The sequence below is a fragment of the Papio anubis genome, chromosome 10 (genome assembly GCF_008728515.1).
Source record: "Papio anubis isolate 15944 chromosome 10, Panubis1.0, whole genome shotgun sequence".
Lineage (NCBI taxonomy): Eukaryota > Metazoa > Chordata > Mammalia > Primates > Cercopithecidae > Papio > Papio anubis.
Genome location: NC_044985.1, coordinates 22991202 through 22999402, shown reverse-complemented (window position 1 = coordinate 22999402; position 8201 = coordinate 22991202).

Here is an 8201-nt window from a genome sequence, read left to right as displayed (position 1 = left end):
AGGGGGGAACTTCATGTATAAAAAAATCCTCAGAGTGATATAAGCATTTTGTATTCCAACAAAAAAACTGCTTTTCTATCTTTAGCATCCATGTCTCTGTTACTCATATTTATGAAAATTCATTTTTATAGCATTAAACTTGAAACATTGATTTTAAGTTTTTAATAGGCACACATATTTTGTTATATTTTGCATGGAAACATAATGTATTTAAAAATATAGACCTATTTAAGAGCAGCACTAAACCCTTCCAAATAGATATACTTTCAAGGTCATCAGATGCATCTCGATGCATAATTTGGAGATGAATATGCTCTCTGACTGCAATTCAACTATATTTGGGCTGTGGTTTACATAAAAATACAATTTTTAGAGAAAAATCATCATCTTATCTGAAAATGTTTCTGGGGATAGCTTTTTGCCCAGTGATCCATTCCCACAGATGATGGCAGATAAACTGAATATATTTAAAGGCAAAGAATGCCACCTTCTGCTACAAGATGAATTAATTTATCAGGCTTTCACCTTAGGTGGTTTGCTGGTGACGAGGGCTTCAGCTCTGGATATCTTCATTGCAGTTATGTTCCAGGAGAGCAATCTTCATCATTTCTCTGCTACTGCCTTCAAATTACATAGAGCTCTGTGCAGGGATAAACTGTAATATATGGCCATGGCCCTAAACATGTGTATATAGCTTTACTTAGTTCCATAAAATGAGAATCCTGCACAAGCAATCATTATTTAAACTGCTTTACTATTGAACTAGGCCACATGCTACAGCTCTATCTTTTGCTCTTTTCCACAGAGATACACAGAAACACTATTGAGAGTTAGTGTGTTTCTGTATGGGGGATGGAGACAGCTATTGATTGGCGTTTGCTTATTAAGAATACACTATACAGGCTACAAATTAGCATGCTTTTGTGTTTAAATACTAGACAAACTGGCCTACAATACAAATACATTTATTATCTCACGTAACAAGAAGCCCAGAGCAAAGGTGTGCACTAGTGCTGATTGAGTCAGTGGCTCAACAGTGTTACCAAGGTCCATGTTTCTTTCTAGCTCTCTTTCCTTACCCATCATTCCTGGAGTGTTGGCATCATCCTTACCCTAGTTTTGCTTGTTGTCACAAGATATCTGCTCCAGAGCAATAGAGGCAGAATCTTCCTGTTCATAATCATTGGGGGAAAAACCTCAGCATTGAATATTAGTAATTTTCTTTGATCTGGTTGAGTCTACCTTAATCAGGTATAAATTCCCTATCTAGCACAAGTAGCCAGAGGAAAGTTGTGTCCTGGATGCTTTAAAGTTACTGGACTGTATTTCTGCAATGGGGGAAAGAAAAAGAACACCTGAATAATATCAAGGTACCTGCTAATGAGGAAGAAGAGAAAAATGATTGTTCTTGTATAAGGTCCACAGTGTCCACCAGAAATAACCTCAAGACAGACCTGACTACATAATTCAACTAATTTAACATATTACAAATTATCTACTCCTGATGCTCTCTTTATCATTTGTAAAATAAGAATTACAAATCACAGGATAGTTATGATGATTGGAAATAATATACAGGTACAATTTAGCACAGAGTATGACATGTATAAAGGGACAAAGTCACCTGTTCCAAAAAGTTAGTGAGAAGAAAAAGGAGAAATTATTGTTATCGTTTTGTTATGAGTATAATGGACTATAATGTGGAGGACTTAAGTGCAGACATGCAGCTAAGAGAGTAGATTTATTTCAAGGAAAAGCAAATGGCAATCTCTAAAATATGTCTAATCATCCTGTAAAGATGTTCATCAGAATCTACTGAGACTTAACCATTTAGAAAATAACTGTATAGATCCAGTGCCAGCAGGCATCACTTCAGGAACTCCAGGGCCCAGGCTGTCACAATGCCAGTCAACATGCTGGCTCTCCATCCTGCCTGGGATGGGAAGGAACACAGAGGCTCCACCATCTGCTGTGACCCAAAAGCCGAATGAATGGGATAACATGACAATTTCCAAAGGGAATTCTTCTGAGCTACTATGTAGATAGATAGATAGATAGATAGATAGATAGATAGACAGATAGATACATAGATACATAGATAGATACATAGATAGATACATAGATAGATAGGCACATAGATAGATAGACAGACAGATATTCCAATTAATTGAATCAGCTTTCTTACTATTTTAGGGCAGTTATTCTTGACTGTCTCTTAATTGATACATTCATTACTGGTTTTTAATGCAGTTTTAAACTTGTGAAATTTATTCTAATGGTACCTATTTTGTTATTCTTTCCTTCTGCAGAGCACTCTCTACCTTTCCTTTAGGATATAAGTGCACTCCAAATAAATGTTTTGTCCTGATTGCTATAGAATGCATTATACCAGTAATTTCTATGCCAACAAAGTCAAGTTGATACTTTACTATAAATTATTCTCCCAGACAATGACTCATTTATGATTTAATTCAATAGATCTAAAATATAGTTAGGGCCTGTCTGGCTAGCTTCCTGCAAAATGCTGTAATCATCCAACTCATTTTTTTTCTCTTTTCTATTTTTATCTCTTTATTCATATTTCAAGGTGCAACAGTGATGTGCCTTCCCCTCACTCCGTGTGTGATATATGATATACACATTAAAAGGTAGCAATCAACTGCAGGTGCATTGATTAAATTAGGCCCTCGTGAAGAAGGATTGATTAAATTTTACATTTATGTAAGTTTCTTCTTCCACTAATCCTACCTGCCACTGTCTTTCATAGGATGTTTACTTTGGTTTCAGCATGTGAAGCATAAGTTTTAACATATAAATTAAATATTTGGGAGAAAATAAAGTAATATATAATTCTTTATTAAATAATGGAATTTTTCACATGTATTTGGCATATGGTGTAGATCATATGTTTGAATTTAAGAGTTATTTGGGAGTATTAATATAGCAAGCAAAAATTAGGATATATTAAAAGATTTATAATTTACTTTTGAAAAGATTTAAAATTTCAGGTACAAATAAAACATAATTGATGAAAGTGAGTGAATTGGTCCTCCACAGAAAAATTAAAAGATAAGTATGTCAAAAATCTACATAAAATGTATACTTACCATATGTCTTAGTAAGCTCAGGCTGCTATAAGAAAATGCCAGATTGAGTGGCTTAAACAACAGACATTTATTTCTCACAGTGCTGGAAGATGGAAAGTCTAAGACCAAGGTGCTGGCAGATTCAGTTCTTGATGAGGGCCCTCTTTCTGGCTTGCAGATGTTCTTCTTGCTGTGTGCTCCCATGGAAGAGAGAGGAAGTTCTGATGTCACTTTGTATTCTCTTAAGTACGTTAATGCCGTCATGGGAGTTCCACACTTATGACCTTATCTAAACCTAATTACACCCCAACTCAAAGACCCACCTTCTAATACCTTCACAGTGAAGGTTATGGCTTTAACACATGATTGTTTCTGAGGGGACACAAACATTCAGTCCATAATACCGTAACCTAGAAATCTAATGCTTACATGTTTACTCTCCCCAAATTGAAAACTTGTCTATACAAAGATCTGTATATAGATGTTTATAGATGGAAGCCTTGTTCATAATCACAAAAAAATGGAAGCAATAGAAATGTCTTAATTGGAGGATGAACAAACACATTGTGGTACATCCATAAAATGAAACACTGCTCCATAATGAAAACAGCAAACTGTTGATCCATGTCACAATGTGGGTGATGTGGTTGTCACACAAAAGCATTGTGCTAAGTGAAAGAAGGCAGGCACTGATAGCAACTACCATATGGTTCTGCATACGTGACATTCCACAATAGGCAAAACTATAGGGACAGAAATCAATCAGTGTTTTCCAGGGGCTGTACTTGTGGTTAGATGACTGTATACATTTAGTAAAATGCATGAAATTGTGCACCTATATAGAAACTGTACCTCAAAAAAACTAACATTAAAAAATACCTAGACAACTAACATGACCGCAGGATGCCCTTAGAAAACTCCTTTAAATAGACATCAACTATAACTCCAGTAAAATTGTTATGTGTTAAAAAGGAAACAGAACATTAATTTCTGAGTATTGAAATGACCTATATGCCATACTAGTTTCCACTTATGAAAAATGTCACTATTGTTACCTGGTTGTCTCAAAGCTTCAGAGCTACCTTAGTGAATATTAGGGGCTGCCTTGGGTAAAGGCAGAAAAGTTCTACCCGTACAACCATGTATTCAAGAACCTCAAGCTCAGCCTGTTCCAAAGTCTTCCTCCATGTTTCACCATTGGGCATAAAACTTTCATCAGTATCTCTCTTCTGGATTAAGTAAATAAAACAAGAGACTGAGATGGGAACTATGTTTCTTAAAAAATGGAATTAGTCACAGGTATTTGGCATATTAAGGCTTATATGATTCATTAACAAGTCACAGAAATTAGTGAGAACATCCAAGAGAAGCACATTAAAGGAGCATCTTAACACATGTTGACATTAGTTCTGATCTGCTCTTTTTACTAAAAGGCAATACAAGATACAAGACAGATGTTACAAAGACAGGAAATAAGAAGGTTGCTTCAAATGCTGACTTTGCTCTTTTAGAGCTTTTCGTGTTAGTTCAGATTACTTAACTACTTTTGGTCTGAGTTTCCTCATCTATAAAGAGGAGAAGAATAATGTATTACCATTCAGGGTGGTTTTCAGGGGACACTCACACCCACAGTATCATTCAATACATATACAAACAATAATTCACATATAGTAAATGCTCAGTAAATGCAAGCTATTACTAATAATTATTATTATATCATTTCTTCCCACTTTAAGCCCTTTAAACTACTAATCAAATATATAAGTTAATGTTTGGTGTTTGCTGAGTAACAAACCACTCCATATTTAGTGACCTAAATCAAAAATTATTAATTATTGTTAACAAGTTTATGGAGCAACTGAGCAATTTTGTGGATGTATGACAGGCTTTGCAGATGCAAGACATGCTTGCTCTTGTGTCTTTGATCAGTTGGTAGGGGGTCTGGCCAGTGTCTGTCATCAGGACGACAGTGCTTCTGGGTCTTCTGTCTCATTATCCAGCAGGCTAGCTTGGGCCTGTTCGCATGATACAGGCAGATTCCAAGAGGGTTTGTGGAAATGGGATAAGCCTCTTGAATTCTAAGCTTACAAATAGCACATCACTCCTATATATACTAGTTTATTCTCCCCTGATGCTTTAAAAAACATATATCCTCTTCAGTTGTCTCTGTTTCTTTCTGGGTTTCACTTGATTTATAACATATTCCTAGGCGTATCTAATAAAGGGTAATCCATAATTTCCACACACAGTACACCTCAAAAAAGCATGTGTAATAGATACCTAGCATAACAAAGTCATACACCTTGCATGTTAATTGATTATAGATTGCACTTCTCCACTAAATGTAACTCCTTATATGTCATCTCTTCTTATTATATTTGTTTATTTATACTCATGGCATGATGCATTTCTGGAAGAGAGAGATTAGGTGAGTTTTCTTCTTATATCCCCACCGCCTAGTGTGTCTTATATGGACAACACATATTTATTGGGAAAATCCTATTAGAGGTATCATGTAGTAAGAGAGAGGCCTTCGTTAGGGATTATCAAGGGAGACTGAGAATAAGGGTAGATCTTGAAGTCTGGGAAGGAATTACATTTGGGGAAGAGTCTTAGTGAGCAGCCTATCCAACATGAAGAAAGTTTAGAGTGGGAAATAGGTACGGTGAATGAACAAAGACTTTGGCTTGAGCAAAGTGTGGTTTTGAGCATTAATGGGAATTGGAGATAGAAAGAAAGTCAGGAAAAAAACTCCAGACAGCCTCAAGTTAAAGAACTTAGCTTAAATCCATTTATTATTTAATTAATGAGAAATACTTAACACATTAATTAAATAATGAGAGAAAATTAAGCCATTAACTCTCATTGCCCATATAGCTTATCAGACTAGTTAGTCTTTACCTAAACAAGCAATGACATAAGCAAATTTAACCAGGGTAATTATACTCTGAAGAAGGGTGACACTGATGGAAGGGGTCATAGAATAGTGTATTGTGTGAAAAAGTCAAGTTTCTGTGTATTATGAGAACAATTAGGAATACCTAAGAACCTCAAGGACCTGAAGAGAAATTGAGTTTTGACAGACAGACAAGTCACAAGTCATGACTCCATAGTACAGTCCCTCATTGACTGGCTCTGACACACATAGACAGAGTTAAAAAATAGTTTATAAATCAATCTTGGACATTCTACATATAAATTCTCCCTCTATTTCATTGGTCAGAACCTAACTACAAGTTCTCAGTCTCCTACAAGGAAACCTGGGAAATGTCCTCTCCATTTGGCTTACCTACTTTTTATCACTTAAAATATGACATGAAAAGTTGTACCAAACAGATGAACCTTTTATGCAGAGCACAAAGTAACAGTTGGTGAGGGATTTTCTATAGACTTAACATGTGCCTACGTGCACAAAAGCACAGACATACATATAATTTGGCATTTACAAATTTGAATACTTCAGATGGAGCTAGTGAGGAAAAAACATAGCGAGTCCTAAGAGGAAAAGAAGGATATATGTCAGGAAAAGATACACTAGTAATTTTCAGATTTTAGCATGATTCAATTCACTTGAGGATCTGATTAAATGTACAGATGCTAGGCCCCAACCCCAGAGAGCCTAATGATTTTAAGAAGATCTCTGACATCATCATGGGATTCACTTTCACAACTATTGCTCCAGCCCTGTCTCTTCCTGAATGACTCATTGGATGTGACCCTGTTTTTTTTTTTTTTTTTGGACCTTCTGTGACCTGTTTATTTTGGTTAACATAACATTCTTCAGCTTCATCCATGTTGTTGCATTTCACAGATTTTCCTTTTGTTAATGGCTGAATAACATCTCACTTCATGTATATACCAAAATTAAAAATAGAATTAAAATATGATTTGGCAATCCCATTTCTGGGCATTTATACAAAAGAATTAAAATCAGGATCTTGAAGAGATATTTGTACCCCCATATTCATTGCAACATTATCCACAGTAGTCAAGATATATAGGAAACAACGCAAATGTCCATTGATGGATGAATTGGCATACATTTTCTTTTTTAAAAAATTTTACTTTAAGTTCAGAATATGCAGGTTTGTTACATAGGTATACACGTGCCACGGTGGTTTGCTGTACCTATCAACTGGTATGTGATCCTGTTTCTTCCATGTCTGCTGCAAAGTACAACATACTGATAATGGCTATAGCCAATCTATAACATGCCCAGGTGCCTGATTGGAAACTCGTCACTGAGTTTGTAAGTCCATCACTTGTTTCCCAATTTTTTTTCCTGTTTTGGAGGTCAAGAACGCATTTCCCTCAAAAGAATAGTTGAGAGAGAACCTGACACTCTAAGAGATGTAAAATGTAGACTCGCTCTTTAGCTAATGCATAGCGCCTTCTTATATATTTTGTCTTTTCTGCCAAAAGTAAAAATTGATCAACATTTTGAAATTGTCAAGATTACTTTGAAAAATATTTTAAAAAGAGAAATATATATCTTCGAGTGTTCGGAAGAAAGGGGATAGGTCAGTTACAGAAATCAAGATTACTTTAGTTGCCAGACCATAGTTAAGGATAGATAGTCACACCATTGAGTAACCCATCATCTGTAGCTTACCAACAAATTCAGCAGCTGGATTGCTTTGTCCACCAGATAAAGTAACTATTACTTCACAGCATATTATAGTAATGTAATATATCTTATCTTTCTTCTTTTCTCTTTACCGCTGTTGCGCGTTTTATCATTTTACGAAGTTTTCAATGTGTGTGCTTTCTTATTTATTTTACCTTTAAGGGTTATCTGTAAGCTTAACCAAACCCAAAAGAACAGGATTTATTTACTTCTCAGGGACTTCATGATTTTTATTTTGTTTCTAATTGACATAACAATTGTACATATTCATGGGGTACAGTGTGATGTTTTAATACAAGCATATGTTATATAACCATGAAATCAAGGTATTTAGCTGTATTTATGATCATATATATATATATTTTTTTGTAGTGAGAACATTAAAAATCCTGTCTTCTAGCTATTTTGAAATATACAATACAATGTTTTTAACCATAGTCACATTGCAGTGTAATAGAATACCAAAACTTTTTTCTCTCAAAGGTTAA